Source organism: Myotis yumanensis, unplaced genomic scaffold, assembly GCF_028538775.1.
Source record: "Myotis yumanensis isolate MYYU_CA2020_CCGP unplaced genomic scaffold, mMyoYum1.0.hap1 SCAF_1, whole genome shotgun sequence".
Taxonomy (NCBI): domain Eukaryota; kingdom Metazoa; phylum Chordata; class Mammalia; order Chiroptera; family Vespertilionidae; genus Myotis; species Myotis yumanensis.
In genome coordinates, this window is record NW_027223752.1 from 84,862,018 (window position 1) to 84,883,897 (window position 21,880).

The window sequence follows — 21,880 nt, forward strand, 5'->3', positions numbered from 1 at the left end:
AGAGAGAGAGAGAGAGAGAAAGAGAGAGAGAGAAAGAAACTGAGTAAAAGGCACAAACACAGTAAGACATGAATAGTGCTTTGAGGTTTTCTGAGCACTTTTCACTTCCATTATCTCACCCAAGTCCCCTGCAATGAAAGGAGATAAGGTCACTATTGTCCCCATTTGACAGAGGAATAAACTGAAGTCTAGAGTGGCTAACAGTTTGCCAGCACAGTCATGCCCTTTAAAGCTGCAGCCTAAGGTCTGGTCTCTCTGGCTCTATATAACATATGTACCCACACCAGGGATTCCCACACCAGAAAATGTGCGCCAGAGCAAATGACCCCTAGGAAAAAAACACAGGAAAACAGGTGGCACCAATGGGGAGCCCCTAAAACATGTCATTTGAGCAGTGTGTGGGTGTCCCTTTAAGAAATTAACACACAAACCCAACAGCCAAGGTGTTCGGCCAAAAAAGAGGCATATTTCTAGCCTGCATAATCATTTCTGGACGAGTTCCCACTAGCAGCCTCAGAAGCAGGCGCACAGGGCTCACTGCCTGGTTGAAGCTCCTCCACCCCCATCCCCTCGGGTTATGACAGCACAGCTCTGACTCGCGTGCAGGCAAAACCCCAAAACTCAAAACAAGAAGTAAAAAAAGTGCAGCCAAGAGAAACCATCAGCATCCTCCACACCCTCACAATCCACACAATGCCTTCTCGAGGGTCCTGGAGTCTCCCGGGCAAGATCTTAGGAGACCAGTGGGCTGAAGTGGTCATTCTTGTGGGCCCACGGGCGCTGTTACCTCCCACCCAGCCCCTGAGGAAGAATAATAGAAAGGGGGGAGGATTTCTTAGTCTTGGGGCTTGAGCCCAAGGCAGATACGACCCAGGCGTCCTCTCTTAAGGAACAGTATGTCCACCCAAACTCTCCACCTCTTCCTCCAGGTCTTATCTCTGCGAAGATGAAAGGGGAAGGGCGGAGGGGGTGGTAGGGTGCTGTAAAACCAGGAAAGGGCTGGAGGAAAACTTAGGCTGGCCACCTACCCAGCCACGTTGCCCCACCATGTGTGTGGGGCTCCATTCCGGCCACCTCAAGGACTAACAGGGAACCCGGCGCCCTTGACCACTTCTAAGGTTGGGGAAGGGGCATCGCCCTAGGTAGCGCCCTAGAGGCAGGGAGCTGTGCCGCCCGGGAGCCTACCTCTGTTTTGGCAGGAATGATTTTCCTAGACGACGCCAGGGAAGCGAAGATCTGGGTGTTTCGTAGATTTCAGCCGGGGGGGGGGGGGGGGGGGGAGCTCTGCCCAGGGGCGCCGCGACCCACTCAGCTCCTCCACACCGGGGGCTTCGGGCGGCACGCTCGGGACCATCGTACCGCGGGCACGGTGAGAAAATAAGGGCTCCATCCTCAACTTTCTCGGAGGAAAGTGCTCCGCTTCGCGGCTTGCTCTACCCTGCCCGCGCACCGAGTACCAGGTTTGGGGGGAACCAGGGATCCGAATCGCTCCGGGCGCGCACTCAGCAGCTGCGCGCAGCCCCTGTATCCCACCGCCCGCCAACTTGAAAGCATCTATCGGAGCGCCTGCCTACACCTCCGGCCCCGCAGCGGGGTCCCTGCCCAAGCTTCCCTCATCGGACGGAGCGCCGGGAGCCCCGATCGCTGCGGCTGCTGCAGCCGCATCTCCCCTGGCCTGGCCTCTGCCTCGCCCGCCCGCTCCCCACGCCCCGGCCCTACCGTGCAGCCTGGCTCGTGCCCCGGCAGTGCCAGTGCGCGGCACGCGTCCCGGCCAGCGAGGCTCCTCCGCGGGGGCTGCCCCGCACGGGGCTCCGGGCTCCGGACAAGGCTTTGCGGGGTCGGTTGCTGGCCCGCCGCCTCTCGCGGCTCCCGCGCCGGCTTCGGCTGCCGCGCGCGAAGAGGGAGGAGTGGGAGGGAAACTCCCGGCAACTCCAACTCCAGGCGCCCGAGCTCCAGCTGCAGCCGCGCGCCCGCCGGCCGCCGAGTGCGAGCGCCTGCGAAGCAAACCTGCCCCCGCGGCCGCCTCTGAGCATGCCCAGTGCCGCCTGGGCGAGCCGCGCTCCCGGCCCGGGGCAGAGAGCGGAGGCTGTGGCCGGGACCCGCCTCTGGGCTCCAAATCCCAGATGGTGGGCGACCCCGGGAAGGCCCTATGCAAGGAAGGGGACCCTGAAGCAAAGGGCTGGGACAAACAATGTGCGGAGGGCAGTGCAAGTTTCATGGGTTGTGGGAAGTTTGTCCGCTAGGAAGGTGAGCTGTTTCTGTGATCCTCTGTGCAAAGGTGTATTCGAAGGACAAGGAGAACATTTATTCTCCAGGAGAGAACGAATGGCCCCAACAGATGGGTGTTAGCCATTGCTCCTTTATTCCTGTGGGGCAAATGCAAAGAGTTCATGGGGCTTGGCAGGCAATGCCCATGAGTAAACCGCGTGGGGGGTGGAGAACGAGAGGGCTCTAGGGGCAGAGCCACTCTGCTCTAAATTGCCCGTTGCTATCCTCAAAGAATGTGGGCCTACTTTTGCTAGGTTTTCTGATTTTCCAAGGAATAAGAGATTTAGATTATTTTCATATAAAACATTCTGATTTTTAAAATCTTGATAATGTATTCAATTTTAAAAAATCACTCTGTACCAAACAAAATATACCCGGGTTCCTTCCCTGCTCAAGCCTTAAGACAGCCAATTTGAGGTCTATGATTTCTGCATTCATTTAGCAATGAGGTGCCCTGTGTCCACTCTGCTTTGGAAAGGAACTGAAAGGATCCAAGATGATTCAGATTGCCATCAAAGTACTACCACTTACTAAGGGAAATGGTTTTTCAGACAGAAGAGAACTATAGATAAATGCTGGGGCATTCAAGAAAAGGCACTGATGTAAGAGGTATTGTGAGAATTAACTTTCGGAAAACATCTATAATAACAAAAGCATAATATGCTAATTAGACCGGACAGCCGAATGTCCTTCCAGTGAAACCGTGGCAGCGGGGGGCCAAGGGAGGTTAGCTCCAGGGCGTGTCTTGCCCATCTAGCCCAGTCCTCACCCCCCCCCCCTCCCCGCACCTTCTAATTAATTTCTTTTCAATGTGCAAAAATCCGTGCACCGGGCCTCTAGTCATTAATAAAAGAGTACCTGAGTAGGTTGTTTCTGCAGGATCACTAACAGTGCCCTGCCCAAAGCCTTTTGGAGTCTTAAAAAAAAAAAAAAAAAAAAAAAAAACAGAAATGCTAACCCCACCATTATCTTAAATTTTTATATTTTTCATCATACATTTTTGCATTAATTTTAAAAATATCTTATTAAGATATTTATCCTGAGCCCAGCCAGGGTGGCTTAGCAGTTGAGTGTTGACCCATGAACCAAGACATAACTAGTTTGATTCCTAGTCAGGGCAAATGCCCAGATTGAGGGCTTGCTCCCCAGTGGGGGGTGTGCAGGAGGCAACTGATCCATGCTTCTCTCTCATCAATGTTTCTATCTATCTTTCCCTTCCCTGCCCTCTCTAAAATCAATAAAAACGTATTTTAAAATTTTTTAATTATTTATCCTGATTACCAAGTCTTTGACATTTCCTTACGTTTTGTGGCCTACCTCACCCTATCCTGTGCTCTGTAGGGTGTTAGATGGTGGTATACAATTATATTAGTGTGTTCAGGATTCTGTTTACAAATCTTTGGAATCAGCTTTTGTGTAATACAACAATTTTATGAGTTAAAATGTCCCTGTATCAGTTTCCACTGCCACCCTCCTTTCCTATCACCTTCCTTTCTTTTTTTAATCTTCCTCTTTATCTTTTATTTTCTCAATATGGCAGATCTAGTTCAAGATTACTACCTCCCTCCCCAAACCAGTACAACTACCCTCCATCTCACCTGCAGGTAGGTCATCAATGTAGTTTCTGCCTCAACCAGACACCTGGAACTTTCCTTAATATCTGGTGATTCTCCCTGCAGGTGAGCCCATTGCTAAATTCATGGAGAATAGACCACCTCTTATCTATGGGAAGCATTTTAAGCATGCAGAACTCTCAAAGAACAGAAAAATGTGTGGGTGTTTACATAAGAAGCCTTCTAGAAGTTATGGAAAGGAGGAAGTACCCAGCCCAGGACCTATCACAGGTAGTTAAAAATATTTTCAGAATAAATAGCAATTTCCATGATCAAAACCTTCTGTATCTCTGTTCCACCTCCCACAGTTCCTAAGTATTATTATTTTTAAAATTCACTAATGATAAGTTTGAGCAAGAAGAACAGGATGTAAACATTTATAAAGGAAGAATTCTGCTTTAACAAATAAAATGTTTTGTCTACTTAAATTTCAAAGGTATTTGTTTTTTTAATATTTGTATCAGTAGTAAATAATACATGATATTAAAAAGCTCAGTGCAAAAAAAAAAAGCTTAGTTCAAGGAAAAAGTAAGTTTCCCTTCCCAAGAACTATTATTGCCAGTTTCTTGCATATAGCATATGAGAACAAGCATATTTGGTGGTTTTTTTTTTCTTTTAAAGTCTAATCATGAAACCACAGAACTGAAAAATACCTTATAATTCATCTACATGCCAAGTTACAGACTGTTAAATTTACTATTTTATTCTGGAAAAGGAAAACATGGGTTTATGGCAAAGATGTTTATGGCGAAAATACCTTGAACACAGGAAGAAGAGGGGGGCCCTTTCTAGAACCTGACCATGCTGACACCCTGATCTTGGACCTCCAGAATCCAGAACTAGAGATTTAAGATGGCAACAGAGTAGGTGGAAGTTACACTCATCTTTTCCCAGGACTAGATCAGAATTACAACTAACATATAGAACAATCAACCTGAATCACCAACTGAAGACTAGCTGAACAGAAGTCCCATAACAAGGATTTGCAGAAAGAAGAAGCACATCGAGACTGATATGAAGGGCAGAGACATGAAAAGGGCTGGCTCCAAACCCATATATGGTGATTGAGAATTGGAAGGGATATCTCAACTGTAGAGGTCCCCTCTGAGGAGTAAGGGGTCTCAAACCCATACTGAGCTCCCCATCCCAGAGCACCAGTACCTAGAAGAATAGTCTGCATAACATCTGGCTGTGAAAATCATCTGAGATTCCACCTGTCCAGGGAGAGACAACATTCTGCTAGAAACCCAGGCACCCTATTAAAGGGTCAGCATACAAAATTTGTGTTCGCTCATTCTGGGCTCCAGCAGGATGGCAGCTCAGAGCAGACTGGAGTCATACAGGGAGAGACTAGGTTGTGTGGCTTCAAGGAGAAGGCTAGAGGGTCAGATTCCATTGTCTTTGTGCTGAGTCCCTCTCCCACACCACCCACAGATGCCATCTTTCCTGGGTTGAGTCCTCCCCTCCATTCACGTGGAGGGGAATGCACAAGCCCCACTCTCCTGACTCCCTTTGGCACTGCCTTGTCAAGGTCCCGCCATGAGGGGGAATTTGCTGGATGTGGCCAGCCTGCGCCTGCAGTGCAGATTTTCTTGGAAGGCTCTTGAGGAAGTACAGCCCTGCCCCACCCATGCCTCTACCAGTGCCACTGTTCCTATGAAGAGCCTTCCTTCCACATAACCAAATATTAATTTGTTTTAGCCTGATGAACTCTTCTGGCCTCACCCTAATGACTTCCTGAGCCCCTGTTTCACCATAGAGGCCCCAGATGGGTGGTAGCTGGTCTTAATGTTCCCTGAGACCCAGTACTGGTGAGCACCACTCACTCCTACTTGATTATTCACTTAGAACCTACCTCAGGACTACTGCCAGAGGCTCTTTCAGTGACTAATCCTAACAGGCAGCCATCAGGTGAAAGTGGATCTCAGGGTGCCTTTGTTCTTTAACTGATCTGTCCTGGGCCTCAGGACCTTTGTATGTAGCTCAATATCTCTCATGTGCACCCAGGCCCAGCAGAGGCAGCCAGAAACAATAAATCACTTTGTAGCTCCTAACAGGTAGCCCAGGACCAGTCAAAGGCAGCCTCTGACGTTGATCTGCACTGAAGTCCCTCCCAAGAGACCCCAGAAACAATACACCCAGTGGTGGGTTTCAGACCACATCAGAGCATGACCCAATTAGCTTCAGAAGAGGTATACCCAAAAGGAGATCTTGGCAGGCACCAACCCCTGTGGGGCAGATTCTGCCTCATGGGCTCAACCCCTGATTAGCAGCTCATATACTGTGGTCAGGGTCACCTTCATAGTCAGCTAATCAAGACTCAACTACAAACAGGAGGGCTCACATAACCCACACAATGGGCATTACCGGAGCACCTAACTCAGGTGATCAGGGAGACTTCATCACAGCCCCAGAGGACACCTACTACCTAGGCCACCCTACCAAGACTGGGACTTAATACACAGAAACAAATACAGAAAGGCAGCCAAAAATGGGGAGACAAAGAAACATGCCCCAAATAAAAGAACAGGAGAAATCCCCAGAAAAATAACTAAATGAAAGGGAGGCAAGCAGAGGCACCTCAGGGTGCTTTGGTTCTCTAACTGACCTGTCCTGGGCTTCAGGACCTTAGTATGTATGTATGATGAAATCAGTGAGAACCTTGACAAGAAGATAGTAAGCATAGAAAAGGTGATAAAAGCCATAAAAAATAAAGAATACAATATCTGAAATAAAGAATGCACAATAAGGAATAAGCAGTAAGTTGGATGAAGCAGAGATTGGAGTCAGTGATTTGGAAGACAAGGTAGCAGAAAACACCCAATCAGAGCAGCAAAAAGAAAAAAGAATTTTAAAAAGTGAGGATAGTTTAAAAGACCTTTGGGACAATATGAAGAGTAACAACATTTGTGTCATAGGGGTACCAGAAGAAGAAGAAAAGGAGCAAGAAATCAAGAACCTATTTGAAGAAATAATGACTGAAACTTCCTTAACCTGGTGAAGGAAAAAGACACACAAGTCCAGGAAATGCAGAGAATCTTAAACAAGATGAACCCGAAGAGTCCCACACCAAGGCACATCATAATTAAAATGGCATATATTAAAGACAAGGAGAGAATCTTAAAAGCAGCAAGATGAAACATTTCTGAGACTCATGGCAAACTGCAATTCTCATTTTTTTCCCTTCATCTTTTTTGGTCTTTCACTTTCTCAAAGCTTCTTTTTGCTTCTCTAATTATATTACTTTACCCTAAGCTGTTTTAGCTTTCATATACCAACATATAGATAAGAGACTAAAATGCAAAGCCATTTCTTGGAAAAAAATGAAAGCAAGTAAGTTTTAGTCTTGCAAAAAGATTTGGTTTCACCTTGGACTTGGTTGCTCTGTAATAGTTTAATATGTTTTAGCCATGTCTTTCCAATCAGATTGTTAGTTCCTTGAGTGCCAGGAACAAGTCGTAAGGGTCTTCAGTTTTTGTCATCCAATGCCTGGCTCAGAAGGAGGAGCCCATAAACAAATGACTGTTATAACCTGTCACTATTGAGGTGACTGACTCATCAGGGACAAGAGTCAATAGTTCATTACATTATCTTATCTCTAAAGAAATAAAAAATCTTCTATTTAAAACACACATAATATAAAATGGCATCAGTGATAGGTTTTACAATCAAAAGGTACATGTTATTAACAGCATATAGTAGAAATAATGGGCAAAGGAAAGGAAGACTTTCTTGAAGAAATAATGATCAAACTAAGGCCTGCAGATTAAAAATGAAGTAGATGAGTAGGGAAAAAGAAACAAAGAAAGAGAATTCAGGCAGAGAAAGCAGTATGTGCAAGGGCACTGAGGTGGAAGTGTGGTAGGCAGTGAGACAGACATGAGCAGAGCACCGACGATAGGTCAGGTTTAGAACAGTCACCAGGTGGAAAGCCCTGGGTGCCTAGCAAAGGAAAATTGTAGGGTGGGACCTTACCCCCAGTGTGCCCTTTCTTCCCCCAGCATATCACTGGTCATGCGGTTTGGACCCCCTGACCTTTCCACCCTAGAGATAGTATCTAGGCCTCAGTTGTATTTCAGCCCCAGGGCACAGAAAAGCAGCAAAACCAGACAAGTGACCCCACGGCTGACCTCAGGACCAGCTGCATTGTATAATGACCTCCTACCTTGGTGTTGACCAATCAATGGAGACCTAGACTCTGAAAGGACACACCTGGAAAGTTACTGAATATTCTATTGAGATCTTCCCCTGGGAACCCCCTAAAATATCCACCCTTAAAACCCCTAGGAAGAGGACCCAGTGCGCTCTTCGTCCCCGGAGTACACCTGCGTCTTTCCCTTTCCCTTTCCCCTCCTGATTCCCTTAAGCATCTTACCTTTACCTTCCTCACTCCCAAGCTCCAAGGGCCCTTCCTTTGCCTCTATAACTTGATTTTTAAGTCCATTTATCCTATGAAATACTTCTGCCACCTCTGTGATTTTATAAATAAACTAGAGGCCCGGTGCATGAAATTCATGCATGGGTGGGTGGGTGGGGGAGTCCCTCAGCCTGGCTTGCACCCTCTCTAATCTGGGATGTTTCTGGAGATGTCCGACTGCCTCTTGCAATCCGGGACCGATGTCTCCTAACCGCTCGCCTCCCTGCCTGCCTGATTGCCCCTAACCCCTCTGCCTGCCTGATCACCCTTAAACACCTCTTCCTGCCTGCCTGATCACCCCTAACTGCCCCCCTGCTGGCCTGATCACCCCTAACCACCTCTGCATCGCCCCGGACCCCGGACCCAGGATTCCCTCCTCTGGCCAGTTGCAGGCACCTGGGACCTAGCCTTCTCTCCCTCTGGCTGGCCACAGGCACCCAGGACCCAGCTTTCCCCGGGCCAGCTGCAGCTGCAGAGGACCACAGGGCGGGCGGCTTGTTCCTCTCCCGGGCTGCAGCCACAGCCACTGGCATCTGGGACCGGGGGCAGGCGGCTTGTCTCTCTCCAAGGCCATAGCCTGTCTTGTTCCCATTCCTCTCTCATGAGCTCATTTGTGCCTGGCTGGTGCCTATTCCTCTCTCCTCAGTGTTGAGTGTCTGAGCCATTAAGGCGTGATGGCGTGATGGTGTGATGACCATTTGCATATTAGCTCTTTATTATATAGGATGTTCTCTTGTAGCTTGAGTCTTGGCTCTGAATTCCTTCCTAACCAGAACTCAAGTACTGAGGTTGCTGAGCCCAGGTCCAGTCTGACACCAGGGGTCTAAAACCTGGTACCATTCCTGCCACCCACAACAGAAGGATATATGAAATTGGAGGGATCTTAAAAGTCATAAATTTAACCAATCACTAATTACATAGAAATTCACTGTAACTCAGTATCATATAAGAACAACTGCAATAAAAAATCAAACCATCCTCTGTAAGAAATAAAGTAATCCAGTGTTAAGAAGCAGCATGCCATGGTAGAAAAGGCATGGCTTTTATTTTAAAAAGATTTGATTTTAAGCCTCTGTTTTAACTCCTTCTTGCTCTGTTACCTTGGGCAAAGTCTACAAACTTCTCTGAATACCAGATTTCTTGTCCCTGAAAAATCATATTACTATCTACTGATCATTTTAATTGGAGTAAGCATATACATAATATATTTAGCACAGTACCTAGCCCATAGCAAGTGCTGGGTAAATATTGCTATTTTCATCCCATGACCACCCATCTGGGTAACTTAAAAAAAAAATGGCATGGGAAAATCAAGAGTGTGTTTTGCATTTCCATTTGAGCTCTTCCTAGCAGAGCTGTTTCTAGAAGCACTGATTCTGCTACAAGCAAGCAATCAATCATATTTTATTTATCTACACAGATGTAATATATCATTCCTGTTTCCACAAAAACAAATTTACACACATAAAAAGTGCTTTAAAATTTTTTTCTACTTTCTCTTAACCAGATGTCCTAGTGTTTCTACCCATTACTATATTTCCAAAAATAAATAAATACAGGCCTAAGGGGATAGGTTAATAGTCTAGAGATTTCTGCATGTGTGTATTAAGTTAGGACTCAATTAAGATTTACTGATATTACACAGATAATTATGTTTAAACAGTGAATAATTCTGAATTTCAATCACAAATAGCCAAGTATGGCTCTTTTCTCATCTCTTGACTTGCTTGAATTAAAAGTTTTGGAAAATAGTTTCCAGCAGAAATATTAAAATATACAAAGACTGTTTTGATCACCTTCTGCTGCATCAGGGCCTCCACCTTAACTCAGACCTGGTTGGTTGTATTAAGTTTGACAGACTGAACCATCCTAATTACTATTTCCTTTATTTCAGTAATATTTTTGAAAGGCCTATTTTTTTTAATTTATTTATTTTTATTTTTTATTTTTTTGGTTTAAAATGACTGTCTCCACCAAGATCCAGAAAAGCTGCTAGGCTTTGAGCTAACAAAGAATCCCTTATTCTGCCAGGACATAAACAAGTCAGTGACCACACAGAGCTGCTATCTCTCTCTTCCCCAGTTTCTGTGCTGCTGGTTTAGAGTGTAGAATGTGCAATCTGTTCACAGTGTGAGATGGAGAGGTCTCTAGTACACATGGCAGCTCTTTCTGCTCTGTTTGTTATGGTCCCTGATCCTTCCCAAAAGACTGACAGTGAAAGAAGCTACTGTTGCTCTGTCCTGGGAAGCTCTTCAGGCCAAGCAGGCCTGCCCAGCCCTATGTGGCCCTATAATTTCCTCACCTTGGCAACATACGGCCAAGGACTTTGCTGCTCAAAGTGCACTTCTCAGACTAGCAGCTTCAGAAGCTTGTTAGAAATGTAGGCTAAGCCTACCCCAGATGGGGTGAATCAGAATCTGCATTTTTACAAGACTGCCGGGTAATTCGTTTGTACTTTAAAGTTTAAGAAGCAATGCCCTAGGTCAGGACATCCAGCCAAGAAAGAGAAGGAGAAAACAAAAGCATTGAAAAGGTGAACTTCATTTTCTTTGCCCTTGATGTTCTTTCTTCCTCCAATTTCCAAGCCCCATCTCCATCTATCTAAATCCCACACTGCATTTCTTTGAGCTGTCTGAAATGCTTCCTGAGTGAAAATCTTTACTGATGTCTCTCCCATTCATTTACCTGTATTGTTCCTTTGGCTCTTACCATGGTCTGTTAACACTGTACACGTATTTTTGCAGGAGTCTAATCTATCCTGCTCCAGCTTAAGACTTGCTAGAACCATCTTTATATCCTCTATAGCAGTGATTCTCAACCTGTGGGTCGCCAACCTGTGGGTCTCGACCCCTTTGGGGGTCGAACGACCCTTTCACAGGGGTCGCCTAAGACCATTGGAAAACACATATATAATTACATATTGTTTTTGTGATTAATCACTATGCTTTAATTATGTTCAATTTGTAACAATGAAAATACATCCTGCATATCAGATATTTGCATTATGATTCATAACAGTAGCAGAATTACAGTTATGAAATAGCAACAAAAATAATTTTATGGTTGGGAGTCACCACAACATAAGGAACTGTATTAAAGGGTCGCGGCATTAGGAAGGTTGAGAACCACTGCTCTATAGGGTCTAGCATAGGGGCCCTGGAAAAAACCTTATTTATTGTGTGGGAGATATTAACCAAGTAAATATATAGTTACAAACTAGGATTCGTGCTATGAAATGAGGGTATTAGTATATGATAGGGAAACTTAAGCTGGTTGGGGAAGTGGATGTTCATCAAGGAAAGCTCTCTGAGAAAGTGAAGAGGGAATCAGAGTTAGCCAGGGGAAGCAGGGGGGACAGCACTGCAGGTGGAAACTGCAGGGACAGAGGAATAGAAACCTGGAGGTGGGAAAGGGTTTGATGCCAGAAGTGGAAGGACCAGAGTGATTGGAGCACAATGAGCGGGAGGAGGAACCAGGTCAAGCAATGCTTTCAGGATTTATCTTTTTAATCCTATGGGAAGCCATTGAAATTTCTTGAGTGGAGGAGTGATGGGGACCTATTTACATTTTCATTTTAAGACCACTTTGTGTTACATGGGAAATACTTTGAAATAAATCAAGAATAGAAGGGAGACCATTTTAAAGACCTGATAAGAGAGAAGAAAGTGTTTAGATGAGATTTAAAACTGGGAAGATGAGGGAGACAGATTTGAACTACATTCTGTAGGTAAGAAGAACTCAAATTTGCAAATGATTGGGAGTAGGGATGGAAACATTAACTATAATGGCCATATTTCTTCTTTAAACCACTAGGTGTATGGTGAGGTCATTCACATATTTGATACAGTTGGAAATTTGGGAAAGAAAACTTAAAAATCCATTTTGGATATGAAGTTGAGATCATGTCAGAGAACCAAGTGGCATAGTCAAATAGACAGTTAGTATACAGATTTGGGACAGATCTGGTTGGAAATTAGATATTTCAAAGCCATTAGCATTTAGATGGTATTTGGTGCTATTGTATGGAGTGAGTATAGAATGACCAGAGGAAAAAGCTCATTTTCGGTCCCAAGGAACTACAGCATTAAGAGGAGCTGTCAAAGGTGACTGGCAGGCTGGAGAGGTGTTGAATAATTCTGGAGCAAAGAAAATAGTCTTTTGAGAAAGAAGATGTGGTCAGCTGTATTGAATACTACTGAGAGGTCAAGCAAGATAATGTGTCACTACAGATTAAAATATAGTTGTTTTATTAGGGTGGTGGTTTTAAAAGTATATTATCTTCTATACTGTTTAAGCTTTATTTAGTAATGAAAACTAATTAACATCTAATTATTTTGATAACTTAATTTTAACAGGATAATACCTTTGATATATTAACTTCATCTTGATCACCAAACTCTTTATTAATCATTATTTTTGCATTTCTCTAGTGTCATCTTGTATATTAAACAGTTAATTCTCTTTTCTTCCGTCTAGGATTAAATCTTCAACTGTTTTAAAACTGACTAGCCCTGCAGTTTAACAGCACAACTGCTAAATGCACAAAATCCCTCCCTTATAGACACCACATGGAATGTCGTTGCTACATATTATAGTTTTGGAATGATAAAACAAATGACCTATTTCTTTCTTTAAATTTATTTATAGAATTTTGCCAAAAGTGTCCTTTTCCTTAGGAAAAATAAAAAAGTGACCTTATTCAGGTAAATTCTGGTCTTAATTTGACATATATAGATATGCATTAGTCAAAGAGACCTAAAAGTATATGAAAAAAAAGTTTTTAATTTTTTTTTTTTTTACATTCTGATATTATATTCAGGAACTAAAGAAAGGAAGTGACAACTATTATCTTCCCAGTTTGAGGGTAAGAGCGGATGGAGGTGGTCAAATCCCCATTCTGCACTTAAATACCTTGACTATTCATTTTCTTCACAATGACTCAGTGTGTCACCACCCTGTGGTACTTTTGAATAGAAGAAAAGAAAGAGAAAGGAGACTTCAAAAGGACTGGTCTCAGCACAATTGGCAGGACTCCATTCACTTTCCCTAACTTTCCACCTTAGGCTTTCATTATGCTGCTAGGTAGTATTCTCAGCTCCAGCACAAACTCTTCTGGGCAAGAATTCAAATGTATGCAGATTGTCTTTTGTAACCCTCTGCAGCTCTGTGATGCTTACCTGAACCATTCCAAAGTCACTTCCATGCTGAATGTCTCATGAGAAAGGATAGAGCTCCATGTCACTCATTTTCTTACTGTGCACCTCCTCTTTTCTGTATCATTGGGCTACTCACATAGGCCTCCAGAAACATGTCATCCTTCCTCTTTGTGTAATGAAAAACACAACATTACCTACACAGCCCTGAGGACAAAGGGAGTAAAGGGGAATGTTGGAGAACGCTAGCAGCTGTTTGGAGGAGAGTGGGGGTACATTTAGAGCAGTGGTTCTCAACCTTCCTAGTGCCACTACCCTTTAATACAGTTCCTCATGTTGTGATGACCACCAACCACAAAATTATTTTCGTTGCTACTTCATAACTGTAATTTTGCTACTGTTATGAATCGTAATGTAAATATCTGATATGCAGGATGTATTTTCATTGTTACAAATTGAACATAATTAAAGCATAGTGATTAATCACAAAAACAATATGTAATTATATATGTGTTTTCCGATGGTCTTAGGCGACCCCTGTGAAAGAAAGGGTCATTCGACCCCCAAAGAGGTCGCGACCCACAGGTTGAGAACCGCTGATTTAGAGGCTTTACAGGTGTCCTAACTAGGTGGCTCGGTTGGTTGGAGTATCTTCGTATACACCAAAAGGTTGCTGGTTTGATTCCTGATCAGGGCACATACCTAGGTTCATTATGTTTCTTTCTTTTTTTAAAAAAAAATATATATTTTTATTGATTTCTGAGCAGAAGGGAGAGGAAGAGGGGAAACATCAATGATGAGAGAGAATCATCGATCAGCTGCCTCTTGCATGCCCCACACTGGGGATTAAACCAAAATCCGGGCATATGCCCTGACCAGGAATCAAACCCTGACCTCCTGGTTCATAGGTCACCGTTCAACCACTGAGCCTGCTGGCCGGGCCATTATGTTTCTTTCTCTCTCCCTTCTTCTCTCTCTAAAATCAATCTAAATAAAAACCTATCCTCTGGTGACAATTAAGGAAAAAAAAGATTTTACATAGCAGGTGCCATGGTGGCAAGAGATGAGAGCTTTTTAGGAAAGGATGATTGTATTTTTTCCAGTGACATTCTTGACTTTTAATTTTCACTTAGAGAGAGTTAAATACAGCCATGTTTAACTTGTGTTTCTCCTTTATCTATTAGAGGAGCCCTCCCAGGTCACAGAGGAAAAACACACCTTTCTATGACGGGCTGCTCTTTTATCATAAACCAACTTCTTTTGGGGAGAACCATTCAACTGATATGGTTGTTCTTGGGGTAGAGTTGCTGTGAAGCTGTCCGATTGAATGAACAGATATTTTTCATCCTACCGAAAGCTATATTGGTATACAAGAATACCTGTTAGGACAGTGTGATCCTGGCCTCACATATGGGCAAATAGTTCACTTAGATTCAGTGGTATTGGAAAGAAGGAAAAAGTACACTAATAATTCATGCAAAAACAGAATGTGGAAATGCCCATTTGAGAATTGATCTAAGGTTTCTTTCTACTCAAAACTAAAGTCTCCTGTTACAGGGTGCTCCATGTAATGACTTGTAGGTTATTTCCCAGTCACTGACTCATTTACTGTGATAACTAGAAATATGTTTAACCAATATTTAAACGTATTTCTATGTATTTTCCCTCCCTCTTGGTACAAAATATACTTCCTAACTTACTGACTCTGTTTGGCCATGTAACTTCCTTTAGCTAATGGAAGTAAGAAAAAACTATAAATAAAATGTGTTTTTATAATTTTATTTAATTTTTGTGCTTCGTTCATCTACCATGCCCCAAGTAGCTGCTACTTATGATGGAGAGACCTACAACCTGAGAGATAGATAGAGCACCTGAATTAATCTGAAAAGTAATCATATTATTTTAAATCTTAAAACACATATACTTATATGTGAATAAGGGGTTAAATTTTTCTTAAAGTTTTTTTTTCAAGGCCTGTGTGAAGTAATTGGGGAAGTGACTCAGCTGTGAATCCAGCAAGCAGAACTGATAGGCATGGCCAGGCCGACCCACCAGGAGTCAAAACATCATCTCATACACATCATCTCATCTCCTGATGACTAAAGGACAATAGCTGACTCCTGCACACAGCTGCATTCCTCACCCCAACCCCCTTCCCACTTATGCCTTAGCCTTGAAAAACCAGTTTCCCTGAATACTTATCTGGCAGGAGACTTTGATCACCTTTGATCATAGTCTCACCTCCCCTTACCATGGTTGGAGGCAGGGGGGTGGGGGGGAGGGGGCTGCAAAAGCCTGCAAAAAGCCCAGGAACTAAGAACAAAGAACTTAGTGCCCTGTATAAAATCAGAGGCCATTGCAATCAGCACTCAGCTTTGGGAACAAATTCCCCTGAGCCACAGCACCTATGCTCCTGCAATAAAGTGCATTTTCTGAATCTTCCGCGTATTGGTTGTATGTCTTCCTGCCTCCTGGAAATTTTGCCATAACACTACCTTATCCCAAACCTCACAACCAACATGTGGACTCAAACCCAATCCAAAGCCTAGAGCCATGTCTAGCCATCCTGCTTTCTGAAGCATAACTTCCCAGCCAAACCATCCTAGATCAGCAAAGTCATAGTCAACTGTATATTCATGAGCATTTAATGTATGTTCTTGCTCTAGGATTATTTGTAGCATTATTGTGGCAACAGCTAACTACTACACATACATAGAAGGAATATGGTATAAACATAAGCATAGGAAGGCAACTTACCTAGCTTAATAATTTCCCAGTCTAAACTCTAAAGAGCATAGCAGCAAAATCTAAGAACAATGCAATAGGTCTTAAGTAATTCACATAAGAATCTAGAAATAGAAAATTTATTTAAATTTCCTGTATTTCAATTACATAAGAAATCCATGATCACTAGAGCAAAATTACAAAATACAGATAAACAAACAAAAACAACCCCACATAAATGTACCATCTACAGATAACTTTTGTTCAAATTTCATTGTTCATCTTTACAAAACTTCTTTTCTGTGTGTGCCTGCCTGTATGTATTTTTATATACATTTAATTAAAATGAACTCTTACGGTGCATACTGTTCTATAAACTGCTATTATCATTAAGTGTTATGTTGTAACTTCTCTCTATGACAATAACATAGTCCTATCCTATCTAATAAAAGAGTAATATGCAAATTGACCATCACTCCAACACACATGATGTCAGCCCCATGTGGTCAAAGATGGCTGGCAGGGGAGGGCAGTTAGGGGTGACTAGGCCTGCAGGGAAGGGCAGTTGGTGGTGATAAGGCCTGCAGGGGAGGGCAGTTGGGGGTGACTGGGCTGGCAGGGGAGGGCAGTGAGGGGCGACCAGGCCAGCAGGGGAGGGCAGTTAGGGGTGACTAGGCCTGCAGGGGAGGGCAGTTAGGAGCGACTAGGCCTGCAGAGGAGGGTAGTTGGGGGCAACCAGACTGGCAGGGGAGGGAAGTTAGGGGTGACTGGGCTGGCAGGGGTGGGCAGTTGGGGATGACCAGGCCTGCAGGGAAGGGCAGTTTGGGGCAATCAGGCTGGCAAAGGAGGGCAGTTAGGGGTGACGGGGCCATCAGGGGAGCAGTTAGGCATTGATCAGGTCGGCAGGAGAGTGGTTAGGGGGTGATCAGGCTGGCAGGCAGGCAGTTGGGAGCCAGTAGTCCTGGATTGTGAGAGGGATGTCCAACTGCCCATTTAGGCTGGTCCCCACAGGGGTTCCAGATTGGAGAGGGTGCAGGCTGGGCTGAGAGACATTCCCCCCATGCACGAATTTAGTGCACCGGGTCTCTAGTCCTATATAATAAAACCCTAATATGCAAATTGACGGAACTGTGGGATTACTGGTCGCTATGATGTGCACTGACCACCAGTGGGCAGACGCTCAATGCTGGAGCTGCCCCCTGGTGGTGTGCTCCCACAGTGGGAGTGCCAATCAACCAGAAGCCGGGCTCATGGCTGGCAAGTGCAGTGGTGGTGGTAGGAGCCTTCGCTGCAGGCAGGTGGTAAGGAGAGGGGGGTCCCGGACTGTGAGAGCCCTGGACTGCGAGAGGGATGTTCATCTGTCAGAAGGCAAACATCCCCTGAGGGGTCCAAGAGGGTGCAGGCCGGGCTGAGGGACCCCTCCTCCAGTGCACCAGGCCTTTAGTATAATATGTTTCTTTCTTTGTTCCTTTTTTTTTTTTAATCCTTAACCAAGGATATATTTTCCATGGATTTTTAGAGAGAGTAGAAGTAGGGGGAGAAACAGAGAGAGAAACATTGATGTGCCCAACTGGGGCCGGAGAATGAGCCTTCAACCAAGGAATGTGCCCTTGACCAGAATCATACCAGGGACTCTTCAGTCCATGGGCCAATACTCTAACCACTTAGCAAAATTGGCGAGGAACACATAATTATTTTTAATGGCTGTACAATATTTAATAAAATATGTGCTCTATAATGTGTTCATTAGTCCCCTATCTTCAGGTATATAGGCTGTTTTCAGGGTAGATATTTTTCTTTTTTTTTTTTTCATTATAAATAACTCGAATGAACATTCTTATTCATGTATTTTTCTCACTTTTCAAATTATTTCCTTAGGATCAATTTCTAGGAGTGATATTGCTAATTTAAAAGATATGTGCATGTTTAAGACCCTTCTCAAGACAAGTTCCAGAAAGGAGGTATCCATTTACATTCCCAATAAGACTTTTTCCATATCTTGCAATGAACACTCAATGCTCCTTTTAAAAGATATTTTCCACCATCTGTTTTCTTCTATGTATCTACCTACTTTACTTCCACTTAGAAAAATTTGAGAAATTCCCTAATTTCATTTCCCCTGTGATATACAAAAAAATAAAATATGACTTAGGAAATGTCTTAAATGCCTTGGAATAAGTAAAAATAATTATGACAGCAAAATAAGTCTTCTTTAGCAAAAAAATACTATTAATTTTGGCCTCAAGGTTGTTTAGAATAGTGGTCCCCAACCTTTTTTTGGCCGTGCCCCACCTAAGCATCTCTAAAATCCTGATGCACCCCTGTGACATATAATTCTTATTATTCAAAAAGTGAATTTCTATTCACGTGGAGGAAGCCTAAAAGGCCATTAACTTGGTCTAAACAAGCTTCCAAAGAACATGACGTCCATGAAAGAGAAAAATAAAAGACAGAAAGGAAAGTTGAAGTACCGAGGAAGAAGTAATAATAATATGAAATGATATGAAAAAATAGCAAATAAAGTTTTAAAACATAATAGAGAACTGAAATGCTTAAATATGTCACAATAAATATTTATATACTATATATGAGGCCCCTAGAACCATAAGAAATGCAAAATTTTACTGTTAATAACTCATTCTCGAATTGCTCCCCTTAAAAATCAAATTGCTCCCCTGTGGAGCGTGTGCCCCACATTAGGAACCACTGGTTTAGAATAACCTCTAACAAAATCATAACACTTTACAATCATGATATTAAATAGGGTTTGTTGGAAATGAGTCATTTTGTACACATTAGAAGTTATATAGTTAGTTTAATGTCACTGTATTTAATTAACTTAAATTATCACTGGCACATCATTATATTTTGAAAAACCCTCCTCAGCTCTAGCTGGTTTGGTTCAGTGGATTGAGTATTGGCCTGTGGGCTGAAGGGTCCCAGGTTTGATTCCAGTCTAGGGCACATGCTTGGGTTTCAGCTCAATCCCCAGTGGGGGGCGTGCAGGAAGCAGCCAATGAATGATTCTCTCTCAATGATTCTCTTTGATCATTGATGTTTCTATATCTCTTTCTCCCTCTCCCTTCCTCTCTGAAATCAATAAAAATATATTTAAAAGAAAAAAAGAAAAACCATCTTTAGTCAGAGAGCTCTTAGCAGTGAACAACAACAACAACCAAAAAGCACAATTCCTCTAAATTACCAGATCTATCTGACTAATTTATTAGGTGGAAAAGAAGAAATAAAGCAGTAGATTCTTTAGCAGTGGGAGTAAAATATATAAAATTATAAATATAAAGATGCTACTATGGAGAAAACAAAAATGAAGATCAAGAAACATTTTCATGTGAAAAACTCAGTCTTTTGCAGCCATTAATATAAATGATTACAAACTAGTGCCAGAATTTTAAATGGGATATTACTTGTAAGTGAAAACTGCATTGGAGTGCACCCTGTGCCTCCTGCAACTCCCAGAAATCAGAAAAGCACATGAAAAGAAATCCTTCTTTATTGAGTGGTTTTAAGAAGACAAAATAAAAATAATGGTGTTTTTAATATTACAAAACAAGCTATTGCAGCAAAGAATATGTGGGAAATTGAAGATCTCTTCAAGACCAACACCTAAGATGTCTTTTTGTTATCTTAATGATTCATGTGCATGTTGAGGGAAATTAGGAAGTTCTAATTGCAAAATTAGATTTTAAAAGACTTTATTCCAAAATACTTTGTCACAGATACTTTCTTTATTCGCTTTTATAGCTCATTAGGGCTTTTTTTTAAAAGCATTTACATAAAACTTTATATTTCAAAGTACTTGCTAGACAGTATCACTAACATTATTCTATTCAATGTTATACTGAGGAGCAATATTCTTTAAAATAATTTGCATCTTAAAAAAATCGACCTCTCTTATTTGTTTCTCTTGCATCATGTATATTTCCTGGGAGTGCCTTTTTATTCCAATTCAGTACAGCAAACATTTACTGAATAATCACTTGGCACAGAGCTTCCAAAGAACTAAGAAGATAGAGACAGAAAGCATATTAGTGGTTGCCAGGGGCTGGGGGAGAGGAACGGGGAGTGACTACTTAGTGGGTACAGGGTTTCCTTTTTTGATGATTAAATAGTTTTGTAACCACTTAGTGGTGATGGTTGTACAACACTGTGAATGTATTAAATGCCACTGTACACTTTAGAATGGTTAAAATGGTAAATGTTATGCATTTTATCACAATTTTTACAAAATCATGCAGAAAAAATAACTAAGTGAGTCAATGAAGGAGAGGCAATAAATTTTCTACTTCAGAAGTACATTTAATCAGAAATGTATTTAAATTACTTTTTCCAATATCACTATTGATTTCATGCAATAACAATGCCAAATCCAATTTAATAAGCATGTATAATTAGGACAGTCATAGGCAGTCATACTTAAACCTGAACAGGAACGCTGAAATTAGCAATATATGGTCCTTGCCTTCAAGTAGCTTTCAATTTTATAGGGAATGAAATAGCTATAAAAAATGTCTAATATGAGACAGAATGTCAAAAACATATACTATAGAGGTGAATATAGTACTAAGGAAGCAAAGAGCACAATTATATTAATTATTAGAGAAATCATCAAGGATGCAATAGCTTTGTACTTGATCTTCAACGATGGGTATGACTTTGCCAATCACATGAGACTGTAAAACTTAGTCTAGGTCAGCAGTTCTCAACCTGTGGTTCTCGATCCCTTCACAGGGGTCACCTAAGACCATCCTGCATATCAGATATTTACATTATGATTCATAACAGTAGCAACATTACAGTTATGAAGTAGCAACAACAATAATTTTATGGTTGAGTCACAATATGAGGAACTGTATTTAAAGGGCCAGAAGGTTGAGAACCACTGGTAGGTGTAGAGAAGAAGATGAGAAAAAGTACAAAACCAAGAAATGAAAAATAGTTATGGGGAATATGGAGTAGCTATGCTTGGCTGAAGGCCATAGTTGAGTAGGCCAAACAATAGAAAGTTGAGGAAGTATCAATGACTCAAGGGATAAAACTGAAAACAGTGAGAGTTTACTTAGAAGTAATAGATTCCAACTTTCCTCCTTCAAAATGGATCTTTCTTATAGCATCTGATGAGTGGCCATTTAGCTGCTTTTAGGATTCCTCTGACTCTGACATCAGCATCTTCAGAGCCTGGACTGTTATTAGATGACTAAACTTGTTAGAGTTCTTGTATTGGTCAAAAATCTGCCAGGGCTGGCATGGCTCGGTGGTTGAGCATAGACCTGTTCGATTCCCAGTAAGGGCATATGCCTGAGTTTCAGGTGATCCTCAGTGTGGGACATGCAGGAGTCAACTGATCAATGATTTTTCAATCATCATTGATGTTTCTCTCTCTCTTTCCTTCTCCCTTTCTCTCTGAAATCAATAAAAAAAAATCTGCCTCCCCACAATTACTATACATTTATTTTAGTTCTACCTTATGAAACCATACAAAATACATGAATTTTTAAATATCAAGTCTTCTAGTATTTGAGTCAGTAAATATATTCTCCTTTTCTCTTTTCTAATTTAGATATTTCTGGGCCCTTTCATTGGTTCTCATTTGAACTGCTTTTTAAGATTCCAGCAATTCTAGTTAATCTGTTCTCTGTAAATTCCTGTGTTCCTATTTCATTGTGGCAATCAGTATTGAATTCATTTCT

At 42.4% G+C, this 21,880-nt stretch overlaps 1 protein-coding gene across 2 annotated transcripts in view; it reads right to left on the reverse strand.

Moving 5' to 3' along the window:
• STXBP6 (syntaxin binding protein 6) overlaps nucleotides 1–2,010 on the reverse strand; it is a 264,626-nt gene extending 262,616 nt beyond the window's left edge. For both annotated transcript variants that reach the window (XM_070427273.1, XM_070427264.1), the window contains exon 1: nucleotides 1,720–2,010. The gene's annotated coding sequence lies outside the window, so the exon portion shown is untranslated. The remainder of the gene's footprint in view (nucleotides 1–1,719) is intronic.
• Nucleotides 2,011–21,880: the final 19,870 nt, after the last annotated feature.